This window comes from Petaurus breviceps, unplaced genomic scaffold, assembly GCF_028583685.1.
Source record: "Petaurus breviceps papuanus isolate PSGF00001 unplaced genomic scaffold, PetGlider_PUasm1.0 90897, whole genome shotgun sequence".
Classification (NCBI taxonomy): Eukaryota; Metazoa; Chordata; class Mammalia; order Diprotodontia; family Petauridae; genus Petaurus; species Petaurus breviceps.
The window spans coordinates 5,465,275-5,479,448 of record NW_027187374.1 but is presented as its reverse complement, the minus strand read 5'-3'; the positions used below and the strand labels follow the sequence as shown (position 1 = coordinate 5,479,448).

Here is a 14,174-nt window from a genome sequence, read left to right as displayed (position 1 = left end):
GTCTTTTTTCAGTCCCTAGTATTCAACTTTTAATGATCCTGTGGACCATAGTGCCCATGTGGACTTCCTGGCAAGGACACTAGAGGAAATTGGCCTTTCTAGGGATTGTGTTATTTGCCCAGGGGAAACTAGGTAGTAAAGATCTGAGGAATAACTTAAACTCAAGGCTTCCTCACACCAAGCAAAATATTCTATCCCCCAACCCCTGTAGTTGCCTCCTCATTTTCAATAGCAATATTCCTTATTTTTATTCAAAACTTATGGGTTTATTTCAGTATTATTTAATGGAGACATTGCATTCCTTTTATCCCATGTTATTCTTCAAGGAGGGTAATTCTTGTGTAAGGCTTACCCTCTTATATTCTAAGTAATTAGTTCTTTCTTTCCATCCTTACTGTAATTAAGATTACATTTTGTATATTTTCCTCTTCCAGATAACCTTACAATCCTTCTGGAAATTTCATTCTTTTCTCAGACTCTGCATGAACTTGATGTAAAACAATTCTTTTGTTCTATGATGATTTCTCTCTATATGTGTTACATCTTTTTGATAGGACAGCATTTTGTTCTGTTTAATTATCCTTCTAGACCAAGCTTCGAGATAAGGCTTTGTCCTTGGATCAGACTCTGCTCTTAACCCATACCCTTGAATGATGTTAGGACACCCTACTTGGTTCTATATATATGGAGCATAAAACTTGGTCTCCCTTACATCAGGAAATGCTGAAATTAGGTTCAATCTTGTCGGGGTTTCACCCATGTCCTCCACTGTTTCCATTTGCTTGCACAATCTAAACCCTGGAAATAGCTCCCTACATTGCTAAAAGCTTGTGGACTCAAACAGGAGGTCAAATGTATAAAACTTTAGGTGTTTTTCTTTCCAGGTATCATGTGATAATCTCTTTTTGCTGTAGATCTTAATGTGGCTTGGATGTGAGGTACTCCAGGATGCATGGTCTTATCTCTATAGGATATTTTCTATCATGCTTTGCAAAGCTCTAATCCCTAGAATCTTACAGCAGCCCTGGGTTACTTCTCACATTGCAATTCCACTGCTAAGGATTCACCATGTAATTGGTTATTTCATCAGAGAAACTTATATTTAAGGAGAATATAGAGGTGTCCTCATCCCACCTCAAAAGGATCTTTTCTACCATAACTGCCTTGTGACTTTTTACCTCCCTTTTATTAATTATCTTTCCTTGTTACAATGTAAGATTCTTACAACATATGTAGTAGTGGAACTGCTGGGACTAAGAACATAAAAAAGGCAAAGAATCTATATATTCTAAAATGTTTGTGGTGCTCTCTTTCTGATGGCAAAGAACAAGATTGTAGAAATGCCTAGCAATTGGGGAAAAGTTGAACAAGTTCTGATATATGAGTATGATGGAGTATTACAATGCTTTAAGAAATGATGAGCTCAATGATCTTAAAAAAAATGTAAAACCTTGCATGAATGAAGAGTGAAATGATCAGGATGAAGAGAACATGAAGTAACAGCAAATTTCTTTTGTGAACTAAGGGCAAATAAATGATTTTGACTATTTTTAATGCCAAAACAAATTGTAAAGGAGATATGAAGAGACATTATATTAATCCAAAGAAAGAGGTGATACCAATAGGAATAGAATACTTTATTTTTTTTCAAGCAACAAGCATTTATTTTTTTTTCAGTGAATAGTGATTTAAAAAATCTTTTTGTTCTTTATTAATTTGTTTCTTTACTTTTAGTTTACAAGATTCAGTTCCACAATTCCTTGAGTTTCAAATTTTCTCTCCCTTCCTCTTCTCTCCCCCCCCCCCCCCCCCCCCCCCCCCCCCCCCATGGCAGCATACAATCAAGTATAGGATCTGCAAATACTTTCACATTAGACATATCAGGTTATAAAGAAGGATTGTATCGGATGGAATGAACAGTGGGAAAGAGGAAACAAAACCAAGCAAGAAAAAGAGCAGATAGTTTGCTTAATCTGGATTCAAACTCAGTCCTTTCTCTGGATGTAGACTTCTCTCTCCATCATGAGTCTTTTGGGGTTGACTTATAACAATTGTCTTCACACATATGTTGTGTCTGTAATTATGTACAAATTTCTACTGGTTCTACTCTTCTCACTCAGAATCAGTTCGTATAAGCCTCTCCAGGTAAATATGAAGTCCATCTGCTCCTCGTTTCTTATGGCACAATAGTGGAATAGAATACTTTAAACAGAAACACATAGATATGTATCTGTATTATATATATATATATATATATATATATATATATATATATATATGCATATATACATTCACATACACCTTTGCTTAATTAAAATTATCATGTATATATATCACCCATCAAATAATATATTTTAAAGGAATAACCAGTTGTACATAATGTAATTGCATTTCTATGTGCAACCGTGTTTTTATTATGTCATATTACACAAATGCTTCTTTAATTTCATAAATAAAAAAAAGCAAAAAGGAATGTAAGCTCCTTCAAAGGAGAGACTTCTTCCTACTTCTATTAGTATTCCTAGCTCTTAATTGAGGGTCTAAGGCATTGTCATCACTTAAAAACTGTCAAGTGACTTACTGACTTGACCAGGGTTAGGCCTATTGCTTTGGCATTTTGCTGACCTTGGAATAGTCTGACTAAAAATTTTAATTGTGGTATACAATAGCAATACTCATAGTGTTGTAGACTTAGAAGCATAGAATTAGTACGAACTTCAGAGGGATGGTATCAAGGACTAGCAAGATTATTGTGAAGCACTATTCTGTTCTAGTTCAAACTACATTTATATAAGAATCCCTCTAAAGCTAACCAATCAAGGAGACAATAAACCTTTTTTGACCCCCTCTGCACGCATAAAATTCCAGCATCGCAAAACATATTAGAATGGATATCTAATTATCTGAAAGGTTTTCCTTAACCCCAAATTTTCTTCTACAATTTTAACCAACTGTTTTCAGTTTCACATTTTGGAGAAAAAAAAGTCTGATTACTCTTCCATGAGATGACTCAACACCTGAAGACAGATATAATGTTCACACAAGTATTTTTTGCTCAGACAAAACATTCCTGTTTTATTCAAAGAAATTTCACATTTCATGACCTTGAAATCCCTCGCTATCCTTGGGGCAACCTACACATCTTTTTCCTCGACCAGCAACAAGATGTCCTAGAATCTATCCCAAGAGAACAGGTGTCAGAGAACTATCACGACTTTGAACACTCAATCCCATATATTTTCCTAGTACAGACAGCCAGGAGAACACTATTACCAGTAGCATCCTGTTGGTCTGCAGCTTCCCTAATACGATGATTCTCATTCCCTCTGATGAGATGGATGACCATCAGGCTTTCCTATCAACCCTACCACTTCTTTCTATTATCTTTCAGGCTCTACCAGAGGATCTTAGCTTTTAGAGTATCTGCTTTTCTTCCATGCCTGACAATCACCTAGCATGGTCATCTTTACTTAAGGAAGCTAAAAATCTGTGGACTATGCCATTGATCATAACAGAGCATTTGACATATTGAAAATTTTTCATTTACACTGTAGGTGATTTCATTTATGTGGGGATCTCCCCCAATTAAAGTATGAAATCCTTGAAAGGAAGAACTGCTTATGTTTTTCTATTTGTATCGACAGGGCTTAACCTTGTATTTGGCACACAGTAAGCATGATACAAATGTATTTTTTTTTTTTGCTTTTTGGAGGGCAGTTGAGGTTAAGTAACTTGCCCAAGGTCACGTAGCTAGGGTTTTTTTGTGTGTGCTAAGTGTGTGAGGCCGGATCCGAACTCAGTTAAAACAAAAATACACAATTTCTCAAGGATTTATAAGCAGTTAATTTTTTTTTCTAATTTTGTACCTGATATAACAGATAAGAAGAAAATATAGTAATTGGGGGTAGACCCTCATTCATTCCACTTTCAATGGTGGGTCATGGAAATTTCAAAACATAAAAGTTCCAACCTCTCCTTCCATCCTGACTCAAAATTTCAACAAATTTTGCACACTAGAGTAGAGCCAATTCTAAATATACTAATGTTTTGGGGAAGAGTCACAGGACCCTACAAGGAAAAGAGTAATGCTCACCTATAAAAAGGTATTCAAATTAATAATACATTCAACTCAATTATTTGGGGGCTAAATGATTCCTTTGGTTCTACTATTTCCTTTCTCCTGCCTGCCTTTTCACCACTTCTTGGTTCATTAGCACTTTCTACCAGATGATTAGCAAGAAAAGCAAACATACAAAAAAATTCAAATCCTAACAGATTGTTTTACTTTGTTTTAGTAGTTCTAGGACAGTTTTTGAATGAGAAAAGAAATGTTACCCTGAAAATAAAATTCAGATTCTATAGACACCATTTCATTATTCATATAATTGATTAAATTTAGTTTGCACTTCATTACTTTACTCATTCTTTAAAATCTTACAAATTAAAAAGGGATCCTTCTTTTCCCTGCTTTATCTCTGGGGAAAAAAATTCTAAAGACTTCAAAGTACTCAACATTTTAAATATACCAAACTTTCACAGTGTACCTAAGTCTGGATCAAGTGAAAATACTGATAATCAAAACATAAGAAAATTAGGTCATAGCACAATGAAGCAATAGTCAAATAAATATCAGAGATGGGCAATTTGAAAACATGAGGACATGAAACTTCTTCATTGAATTTCCATAAAAACTAGTTCATAGTTTTGTTGTTTTTGTTTTTAAATTCTGTTCATGAAACATTTCAACAAAATCTAAAAATAAAGCTATTTCAAGATTGCGAATATTCATAATTAAAGTTATTTCTAGCTGGTTAAACTTTTAAAACATTTAGTAGGATTAAACATCTGAGGAAACAACATGCAGTTCTATACCAGGGCATAAAAATTCTCTCTAATGCAAATGATTCTAACCAAAAGTTGATACATTTTTTTCTTTTGTTTTTTAAATACATTTTAATGACTGTGCTGATATTGATTTTAATGTAATTTTTGTCCTTCAAAATTGCATATATTTTTAAAGTTACAATTTTAAAAGTGATCAAATGAGATAATATTTGCAAAAAAGGACAGCACACAGGCACTGGGAAAAAGGGGTAACTGTTCCCTTACAATTCACTGAAAAAGTTAATTCTGAGATGGAGTCAGTCTGTAAGTTTTCACAAATAGTAAAGAGTTTGATGACCAAAGGCAAAAATTTTTTTTAACTTTGCTTTAAATATCTTTCTCCTTGATAATGCTAACAAAAAACATCACTGATCTTCCTTTCCCTTTCATCAGATTTTCACAAGTTTGACTCTTGAACAGACCATATCAGAAGACAACAACTGTCTGATCAAATAAACCAGAGATAAGGTAATTGAAATTTTAGCTCCCTCTGACGCAAAACTTCCACAATTCAAATGTACAGAAAAGTACATGAAGGAAATTACCAACTTCTATGTTTAATCAGTTTTTCTTATTTGTTAGACAGTTCCCAACATTAAAAAAAACCCTGAAATGTTTATGCTTGATTAGACTCCTTTAACACAAAAGTTAGTATAGAGTCACACAAACTTTAGGTAAGCAGAATAATAAACAATATTATATTTTCTGCCCTGCCAATGACTCTAGTGTTCTTTGGAGTCATGTGTCACTCAACCTGTCAGTTATCTCTAGCAGGAAACAATTCTAAAACCTTCCAGTTTCCTTAAGAACCATATTTCCTTGTTCTGCTTAGTCTTCACTTTTTCCCAACTTTTTGGAGGGGCGAAGGTAGGGCAATTGGAATTAAGTGACTTGCCCAAAGTCACAGGGCTAGTTTTGTGTTGTTGTCTGAGGCCAGATTTCAACTCACGTCCTCTTGACTCCAGGGCCAGTGCTCTATTCAGTGTGCCTTCTACCCACCCCTTCACATTTTTTGTTAACCCAAACACCCACCAAGGAAATAAAGGGACTACTTAAACAAAAACCTTCATACTTCCCTGGGAAGATGTCCTATTCATGACTGAGGTAATTCTGTCATAAAGCTGAGAGTATTTCAAAAATATAAAGCCAAGAGCATAACAGACCAAAGAACAAGATACAGAAATCATGGATTTCCTTTTGTATATTGAGGTAAAGGTAATTTAAAAGATTTTATTCAAGAGACATTGCAGAATATTTCTAGTTACAGAATAGAGAATTATTTTAAAATCAAGTCATAGTGAAGCTACCAAGGTGACATCCCCCATTATTATTACTAAATAATAAGGAAATTGGCAGTTAAGAGACTCAGTGAAAAGAGTGATAGGCCTCAAATCAGAAATACCACATCCAGTCTCATAAATCCTACAAAACTGTGTGACTTTCTGAAAGTAACTCAACATCTGTCTGCCTCAATTACCTCAACCAAAAAATTTGACTAAAAATATCACCTATTTTTACATGGTTCTTTTAAGAATCCAATGAGATAATATGCAGAAAGCACATAACATACTACCTTGCCCCTACCCATTTATACTGGCAATCTATAATGTGCCTGCTGAATTAATCTCATCTGACATCAAAGTTGGGGCCTCAGTGTATAACACAGTTCCTGGAAAATAATAAATGTTTTACATTTATTAATGAAATATGCTATAAAAAGGAGTTATTCTTTTACAAACTCCTTCAAAATTTAGAGAATTAACGAAGGTGGCATTGAACAGTCCAAAAGAGAAACTAACTATACACCCTTCAGACACTGACATCTAATTTTAAAATTTCATGTAATCACTGGTGCAACTAGATTGTGGCATCATGGCTTAAGCACATATCATTGAACCTTCAACTCCTACAACTAGATTTAAACAGAAAATGTCATGATTACACAATTGCATGTGAAAGGAATCATACATATCATCAAAATGAAGCCATCTGATTTTACAACTAAGGAAACTGAGACCCAAATAAGCTAAATAATTTTGCCAAGATTCCAAGTAGCTAAGAGAGAATTCAAATTCAGCTTCTCTAACTCTAATTCCAGAACTCTTTCCACTGTTTTAAATAAAAACATTCAAAGATTTATGTAAAAGTGACCCTTTCTGACTTTGAATTAAAATATTAATTCCAGACCAAATAATGAGGAAAAACTCTAGTAAGTGACTATACCTAAACCAGAAGTGCACAAAAATTTAGCCAGAAATTAAGAAATGCACTGGTAATAAGAAAGAGTATTAACAGAGCAGCCAGTAGCAAAGCAAACCCCAGAGGGATGCCAGAACAATCAGATAAGCTATAGTCAACAAACTACTATATCAGAATGCAGCAAGAGTTATAGAATCCCTAGAGAAAGTTTCAGGGGGGTCAGAAAGGCACAGGGAGAACTATTGAAATCTTTTGAATAGGAGTGATAAATAGGGAATGGTAGTATCATAGCAATGACCATTTAGAATCCCAGACATTCTGAAGTCCCTGACAATTCTGGATCCATATAGGATTCTGAATAAGTAGGTATGCTCAACCTCAAAAAATGATGGGGGCAGAACAGTAAGTGCATGGATACAGGAAAACATATTGAGACCAAATAGGGATAAGCACCCCACTCAAAAGAACAAGAAAACCTCAATTCAGGAATTAAACTTGAAGAGATAAATTAAGGAAAAATACACAAATATTAAAAAAAACAGATGTAAAAATAACCCCAACTGAGATACAAAAAATAGTTCTATAATGAAAATACATAAAATCTCAGTAAAAAAGATTTTACAAATAACTTTTTTAATGAAATAAAAGCTTTGGAAGAAAGATAAAATAGTTTAGAAGAAAAGTATTAATAAGTAATGGACAATGAAAATAAACAAAACAAACAAAAATACCAATGACTCCATGAGACAGCAAGAAATGTTAGAACAAAATCAAACTATTGGGGATAAGGAAAACAGATGAATAAAACAGAATATTTATTATTCTAGTATATAAAAGTAATAGAATATTACAGTAATGTAAGAAATGACAGGAAATTATTCCACAGAATCCGAAAGTGAGCAAAATCTGAATAACAAATCATACTAGAATAACACTATAAACAAAAATATAAATCAGGTCTTTACAAGATAAAGCTCATCACCAACCTCCTGAAAGAAAAGTGATAGTCTCAGAGTAAAGAGATAAAGCATATTTGAATGTAATTTTGCTTAACCATGATTACTTATTACATGGTTTCCTTACCAACTCAACTTCACCCCCAATCTATCTCTACTTTCAGATTTTAATCAGGCCAGGGAGTATATGGAGGATAGATAGCAATAGTGATGTCTCAAAAAAGAGGGCAACATGGGGGAGGGTAGGTGGCCCAGCCCTTGAGCCAGGAGGACCTGAGTTCAAATCTGGCCTCAGACACATAACACAAAACTAGCCAAGTGATTTTGGCCAAGTCACTTAACCCCAACTGCCCTGCCTTCCCATCTCCAAAAAGCAAAAAGAAAACAAAATTTAAAAAAGAGCAAGCAAGAGAGGAACTAAAGCATTTTTTTTAAGTGTACAAAACAAATCAACGTGAAATTAAATTAGGAATTGATTTTCCATCAGGAAATTTTTAAGAATAAGTACGTAAACAATAAACAAAGGAAAAGAAACCAGTAAAGAAGTTAAACCAGTATGTTATCTGCAATTTTTAGTTGAAATGTAATAAAGCTATGAAACTTAGTAATACATAGTTCTTACAGAATTATTACAGGATGATATGCTACAAAATGAAGATACTCAATGAGAATGTAGAAACAATACCTTCTTAGAATGTATTCAATTATTTCTTCCATCATTGCTTCTAAGGAATTAGCTAGTGGGTTACTGCCTTTTGTTTTATTTTATCTTGAGCAAACATTGAAAATAAGATGTTCATCACTGAAGAAAAGTAAATTTAAAAAAATGTATTCACCCATACAAAGGCACCAACATAATTTCACTAAAAATCAAAGTTAAGGATTGGACAGAAAAAAGATTTTTGATAGGTGAGCCAGTCAGTAATTTAGATGTTTGTGAAGAATATGATTTTGAACAATAAACCCCCAAAATAACAAGAAGCACAACTAAGCTCAATATTAATCATTCATGTGATTTTAGGCCAGGTATACATTTAAAAGAACAGCTGCTTGATTTCAAAAGCCAATATACAAAACCACGAGAACAACGGAAACTAGTGGGAACAAAAAGTCCAAACTGAATGTAGCACACGAATAATAAACAAAATTGCTACAAAGAAGTAATAAAGCTCTGCATATTCGCTTAATGTATTAGTAACATTGAATATTGGAAATATTATCCAAATCTGCATGGTTTCTCTATGTATGTGGGGGGAGGGGAGGCAGGTTTGTAAATTTAGATTTCTAAAGCATGTCTACATTCCTGGGGAAGCTGTCAATTAAGATAATTTGCATCTTTTTTTTTTTTTTTGCCTTTTGGAGGGCAATTGAGGTTAAGTAACTTGCCCAAGGTTACATGGCTAGTATTTTTGTGTGGGTATTGTGTCTCAGGCCTGAACCGAATTCGGGTCCTCCTGACTCCAGGGCCAGCGCTTTACTCACTAGCCACCCCCAATTTGCATCTTTTTAATGATAATTGTTTTTGAATTTTAGCAAAATTGTTCTCCTGAAGGAATCAGTAACCATCAATTTTTTCCTGATTTAGAAGATTCGGCAAAAATATCAAATATTAATTACAGCTAAATCTTCCCAAAGGTTTCCATCTACAACTGTGCATCATTCTTTTATAGGATTTTTACAAATGTTTTGCTAAGTTTCAAAACAGTCTCTATAAAAGCCTTGACGTATTTAAAAGTGACATTTATTCCAAAGTATTAAGAACACCTTATAGTTAACAGATGCTATCCAAAGATCTCAAGCCAATATTAATTAAATTACTATCATAGCATTTCTATAGTAACCAAATAGCCACTGAAGTAAAGCCAGATAAAATCCCCTGAAGGGTACACAGGTCAAAGAAGCAAAGAAACTACAGAGTTCTAACTTCGACTTCACTGATTCATTAAAATTACTTGATAATCTCTTGCCCTACACTACTAAACTAGAGCCCTTCACCCTGACTCATCCATAGATGTTCCTCCTTTTGATGTCAGTGTGTTTTATCACAGTGCAGAAAAAAACTTAAACCCACAGTTATATTATGTCAAATGAATAATTTGTAACTGAAATTAGAAATTTTCAGATGTTTTAATTCAATTTTTTTTTGCTTTTTTCATGCAAACACTATATGTTTTAGGTTATTCTTTATTTTCCTAAACTTCTGATATGAACTTGAAATTATATCACAAAGGGCAAAGACCTTAGGTTCTTCATGATGAATTCCTTCTGCCTACATCACTTATAAGAAATTTCAGGATGATTCAGATGCAAAAGCTCTTTGCCCAAAAAGAGTTTTCTCATAAGCACAGAAACACTGAACTGAAATGAAGAAGGGGCTTTTATGAAACTGGAGCCATCAAAAATAGCAAGTATATTCAGAAAAGAAAGGAAAAGGCAAACAGAAGTTTTTCCAGGGACAGCAATTTGATATGGCCAAACAGATTGGAATATATGGCTTTGTTCCATCAAAAGGTTATTTGAAACTCAGTGTTTTATTTTTATAGTGGGGTATTGAGTTCTCAGGGCTCTGATATACCCCAGGGAAGCAGCAAAAGCCAGCCACAGCATGGTGCCAGTCCCCTGTTAGGCCACTAATGAAGATGGAGAGCTATGAATGCACCCAAATAAAACAAAGGAAAAGGCAAAAAAAAGATGCCAACTTAGGTCTATTCCTTTTATTCCACAGAAGCACCCTTTTCAGTACTTAGTGTCTAATGAGTTGTGAAGGAGAGGTGGGAACAAACCTCACAGTGGGCTACCAGTAGTGACAATACATCTAGCTTTTCTGTGTAGACAGGATGGGTTCAGTTTTCAGCTCATTTCTCAGCTAAGACCAAAAGTAACAGAACAAAGAGACAGTAGCAGGGAGACACCGACCTGGGAGAAGCCACTGATGAGAAGATGGAAATCTTGCTGAGCAAAACTTTGAAGCACACAGAGTAAAAATAAGGAGGTCTTATTCAAAAAGATACTGTGGCAACTGGGCAGGGTAAAGATCAGGTCAGGAAGAACACATTGAAATTAAAAAACATTTTTTCAATGCTCCGGTTTTAAAAATATTTTAGAAGCACGAGGACCCAGCTATCCACAAGCACCTTCCTTATTGCTGCAAGCCTGAAAAAGAAAGGAAAAACAACACCTAGAAATATATTTATGACCACTTGATTGGGAAGCTCCACTGCTGTACAATGTCTTAATTACCATTCCTGTCTGATTTTATCTATTCCAACACACCTCCAAAGCAAAAAATAAGAAGAAAAGGAAAGAAAAAAACAAAGAAAACTTCACCTACATAACTACTGTAGAAACACACACAAAGACACACACACACAGACACACAAATCAAGAAGTGGCACACCGGGAGCTATCCAGTCATGCCAGATGCTAATGGTACCACAAGAGGAATTTTTGAAAAAAAAAAATATGTAGAAAACAAAAAAGGGAGGGAGGCAAGATGGCTTTAGGGAGTCCAAAGAGGGGTGAAATCATATACATTATCAAAAAGAAAACCATAGTCCAACTTCTTTGCTGTGAAGCCACAATAAAGGGATTCAATGAGGAGGGGAATTATTTTAAAGAACCATAGTATTCAACTACTTCATCTCTCTTTAAATGGAGACTCATGAAAAAACATTCTCAGTTGACCCAGGATTAGAGATGAAGACTTCAGGCCATGGACAAAGAATTTTTATTTTTATTTTATCTCTTTAAAAATGTTCTGTCTTCTGATTCAGAAATTAGAAAAATAATATTAGCCTGAGTATTTCATATTAGTTGACAGTACTGTGGTATTACTGCAAGAGGTCCTCAATCTTAAATGTGCATATCCTTTCACAATGCATTTATGTCTAAAACTATCCCAGATGATTCAATGTAATATAAAAACATGCCTATTGTATACTGAATAATGACTTTGTTCCAAATGTTTCAATGTGAAATATCTCCTGGGAAAAGCCACTGACCTGGAAAATAGATCCAGGAGAGATAATTGAAAAATTATTGGACTACCTGAAAGCCATGATCAAAGAAAGAACCTAGAAATCATCCTCCAAGAAATTCTCAAGGAAAACTGCCCTGATGTTTTAGAACCAGAGGGCAAAATAGAGGTTGAAAGAATCAACTGATCACCTCCTGAAAAAAGATCCCAAAAAGAAAACTCGAGGTTCTGAAATTCCCAGATCAAGGAGAGAATATTACAAGCAGCCAGGAAGAAACAATTTGAATATTGTGGAAACACAATCAGGATAACACAGGATCTGGTAGCTTCCACACTGAGGGATCGAAGGGCTTGGAATATGATATTCTAGAGGTCAAAGGATCTGGGATTAAAATGAAGAATCCCTTACCCAGCAAAACTGAGTGTGAAGCATGAGAAGGTAAACAGGGAAAAGAAATCATAAGGAACATATAAAAATTGAACTATTAACATTCCTACATTGAAAAATGATAATTGTAACTGATGAAACTTTTCTCAGTATGAAAATAGTTGAATAGAATAGAAATATATATATATATATATATATATATATTTGTGTGTATGTATGTATATATATATGTCTATATAGGAGGGTATATGGGCATATGAATACATATGTGAATGTGTGTATATATGTTTACAGGAATACATAGATAGAGGGCACAGGACCAATTTAATAGGAAGGGATGATACTTGAAATGTGAAATTAAGAGGTGAGAGAAGAATATAATGAGAGGAGATGGGGAGAGACAGAATGGGATAAACTATCTCATACAGAAGAGGCAAGGGAAAGTGGTTACAATGGAGGGGAAGAATAGGAGGGCAAAAATGACACAAAACAGGGTATCTCACTCTACAGGAGAGTAGGGGGGAAGAGGATGAGAGTGAGCATGATGGAAGGGAGGGCAGGGTGGGGGGGAGGGAAGTTAGAAGCACCCACTTTTGGAAAGGGATGGGATCAAAGTAGAGAATAGAACAAGTGGGAGGTGGGATAGGAGGAAGGGAAATATAGTCAGTCTTTTACAATATGTCTACTATGGTAATGTTTTGCATTAACTACACATGTATAACCTATACTGAATTGCTAATCTTACCAGTAAGGGTGGGTGACAAGGGAGGAAGGGAATGAATCTGGAATTCAAATTTTTAAAATCAAATGTTTAAAATATATATATATATATATATGTATATATACTATTATTAATACTATTTTACATGTAATTGGGAAATAAGGTATACAGGCACTGGGGCATAGAGATCCACCATGCCCTACTGGAAAAGTCAAAGTGGGTATGGGAGAAGATATGGGAGAGAGTAGATTGGAGGAGGGGATATCCTGTGGGAATGCTATTTTGGGGTGGTGGATAGGGGAAAAACGGGGAGAAAATTTGTAACTAATAATCTGGTGGAAATGAATGATGTAATCAGAAGTTAATAAAGCTTTTGAAAAAAAAAAAAAGAAATTCTCAAGGAAAATTGCCCTGATGTTTTAGAACCAGAGGCCAAAACAGAGGCTGCAAGAATCCACAGATCACCTCCTGAAAAAGATCCCCAAAAATAAATTCCTAGGAATATTATAGTCAGGTTTCGGGTTGCCCAGATCAAGGAGAAAATATTACAAGCAGCCAGGAAGAAACAATTTCAATATTGTGGAAACACAATCAGGATCACACAGGATCTGGCAGCTTCTACACTGAGGGATTGAAGGTCTTGGAATATGATATTCCAGCGGGCAAAGGAGCTGGGATTAAAACCAAGAATCACCTACCCAGCAAAATTGGGTGTCATGTTTCAGGGGAAAATATGGTCATTCAATTGAAGAGGACTTTCAAGTATTCATGATGGAAAAACCAGAGTTGAATAGAAAATTTGACATTCAGATACAAGAAGCAAGAGAAGAATGAAAAGGTAAACAGGGAAAAGAAATCACAAAGAACTTATCAAAGTTGAAGTATTTACATTCCTACATGGAAAAACAATAATTGTAACTGATGAAACTTTTCTCAGTATGAGAATAGTTGAAGGGAATAGAAATGTATACATAGATAGATATAGATATATGAGTATGGGTGTGTGTGTGTGTGCATATATATATATATACACACACACACACACACACA

The 14,174-nt window shown here is 34.6% G+C and overlaps 2 long non-coding RNA genes across 2 annotated transcripts in view; one reads left to right on the top strand and one right to left on the bottom strand.

Annotated features, from left to right (window-relative positions):
• The window catches only part of LOC138151429 (uncharacterized), a 43,897-nt gene extending 32,707 nt beyond the window's left edge, over window positions 1-11,190 (top strand). Inside the window, exon 5 of the long non-coding RNA XR_011165820.1 lies at window positions 5,278-11,190. This is a non-coding gene — a long non-coding RNA (uncharacterized lncRNA). The remainder of the gene's footprint in view (window positions 1-5,277) is intronic.
• Window positions 1,623-14,174, bottom strand: part of LOC138151428 (uncharacterized) — a 160,524-nt gene continuing 147,972 nt past the window's right edge. The window contains exon 4 of the long non-coding RNA XR_011165819.1: window positions 1,623-2,202. This is a non-coding gene — a long non-coding RNA (uncharacterized lncRNA). The remainder of the gene's footprint in view (window positions 2,203-14,174) is intronic.